The sequence below is a fragment of the Ostrea edulis genome, chromosome 6, assembly GCF_947568905.1.
Source record: "Ostrea edulis chromosome 6, xbOstEdul1.1, whole genome shotgun sequence".
NCBI classification, from domain to species: Eukaryota; Metazoa; Mollusca; class Bivalvia; order Ostreida; family Ostreidae; genus Ostrea; species Ostrea edulis.
The window spans coordinates 32,174,012-32,176,433 of NC_079169.1; the positions used below are offsets into that span (position 1 = coordinate 32,174,012).

Below are 2,422 nucleotides of genomic sequence, written 5' to 3' on the forward strand. Positions count from 1 at the left end.
AGGACGTTAGTTTTCGTATAGATCAATTAACGTACATCTGTATTTACTGTCACAGTACCCGCGTATTCTTCCAAATAAAGGATTAGTCAATCAATATAAATTAACAATTAATAAAAAAGAGAATATTCTTCATATGAAATTTTAGAATTTATATCTATAATTAAATATAGACAATCTCTGAAGATAAAGAAACATCAAAAATCGAAATAAAAAGAAAGAAAAGTCAATATTTTTGTTTGTAACTTCACTTAGCAAAAGTAAACATTGACTTGCATTCCTTTGATCAAATATAATAAGTATCGATATTTAGACAGCTATAATCTAAAACACTAGAAATGAAAACAAAATTTCTGTTTTATTTCTTTATTTACAAAGCCAACACAAACATGGTAAGACCTCAGGTTATTCTACCAACAGAATAACACATCATAATCTTTCCATAAAGTCTTGTACCGAAGTGTTAGACTACAAACGATACCCATGCCTCTGTCTTCTCCGCGGGCACACGGAGCCCGGGGGTGGGGATACTCCACCATACCTCCCGTAAACCTGCCGTTGTTTCCATCTGGGAAGATATGATCAAGGCCATAAATGTCAGGTAATCACGCAGTTTTGATAATAAATCTAATTCTAGTGACATAATTATGACTGGTATAATTTTTGTTTTACAGTTTTGAATTCCTTTCTTAGAATTCAAATTTTGGATCCCGCTTATTTATAACACATAATTATGGACATATTTTTTGCAGTGTGTCATGGCGGCCAATAAAAATTAACTAGGTAGCGAGGACTGTTGTTGACATTAATATTTGATAAAGGCTTTTTTTACCTAAAAGTTTTAAATGGGTTGGTAATTGTGGATAATATCATTGAATATTTGTAACATGCATGAAGTGAATATATAAATCAAAAATAGATAAATAATTTTAAAACACAGCCTGAAAAGATTTGAATTTTTTAGTTACTTTTCAAAAAAGTAAATAAAATAAAAGCATAATCAGTATTTTTTATGATGCAATCAATGTCATATACAAAACTTGATAATCATGTTATGAGCAAATATGTGTAATTGTGTTAATTTTGCTGATTCAAGTAAAAAGAACCCGACACTCACCGTGAGAGCGGTATGCTGAAGTGATTGGCTCCTCCCGGAGTGAGAGGGTTAATCAGGCTTTGTGCCGCTCTGTCATTTTGTGAGAATATGATGAGAAAAGTGTACGCAACCTGGCAGAATGTGTTTCCAATTACATGTCTCACATCGCATTACTTTCCACTCAGGGTAAATCCTGAAAAACCTCCTCTTAAATTTTTACTGTCTATATATACGAATAGACAATTATATATATATAGATATATATAAAAATTTCTATTCGTTTTGAAGCTTTCTTTGCAATACACTGCATATATAAAGAATTTTCTTTCCGTTTTGAACCTTCGTTCTCTATACACTACCGAAGAATGACTGAAGATGAGTGATAGAAATGATCAGGCTAAAGGGGGAATCTTCAAAACTGCTGATGTATCTTTCTAAATTCATGACATAACTCATAGTACTGTAAAACTGAATCAATCGATTCAACGAGTTTTAATTTGTTAGCGATCTTCACAAATGAAGATGAAGCACTTTCTAAATACACGCTTTTGCTAAAAATTAATTTTCTTATAGTGAAATATCATACTTTCCCAAAATGTACCACATGATGATAAGATTATTACGCAAGCAGAGGAGTTTTTGTAATTACGAGTAAATACATAAACTTAGTAATTTTTCTCTGAAAGTCCCCTTTCAATTTTGTAGTAGCATCAGTGCATTCTATTGTATTTCTCTACAAAGAAATCCATGACATTATGTTATTGTAAAATGAGGACATTGTTTTCCGCCGTATGTAATTATGAATATTTTAAAGGAAAGGAATACAAAAATACAACATGATTTTTCAGCGGGAAGCCTATCATTTTGCTGAAACAATGCATCCACCTTTAAAAAGCAGAACCACCACATGGTCTGATTTACTATTTTTCGTTGTCATTGCAGTGTGTACGCGCGCACGTTGTGGTGTTTTATTTTCTATTTTTCGGCAAAAGGTAAACACTGTGTATTCGATCACGCATGAACGGAGGAAGAATAGATCGGTGATCCACTGAATACCTCTGATTCCCGAAACCTTTTGATCGTTTTATTTTTGACAGTTTTAAAGACAAATTGCTATGGAAACGTGATAGAACGAACCCTATGAACGATTGGCGAGGTTTTTCTTCTGATTTCAGGTGACGCAACGTTCGGATTGCCTTACTCTCGTGTGTTTACACCGATCATGCCTTTATAATGTATGTTAGTTCGATCTACGCATCAGTAACTTCGTTTTATCCACGGGCCATCTATCAAAGGACTTTTTACGCGAAAGATAAATTGATTTTGATT

At 33.0% G+C, this 2,422-nt stretch overlaps 1 long non-coding RNA gene across 1 annotated transcript; it reads right to left on the reverse strand.

The window, feature by feature from the left end:
• Positions 1-347: 347 nt before the first annotated feature.
• On the reverse strand, positions 348-1,464 carry LOC130046720 (uncharacterized). Its single transcript, XR_008795708.1, has 2 exons — positions 1,115-1,464; positions 348-565 (listed from the first exon to the last, which is right to left on the reverse strand). It is a non-coding gene; the product is annotated as an uncharacterized LOC130046720 (long non-coding RNA).
• Positions 1,465-2,422: the final 958 nt, after the last annotated feature.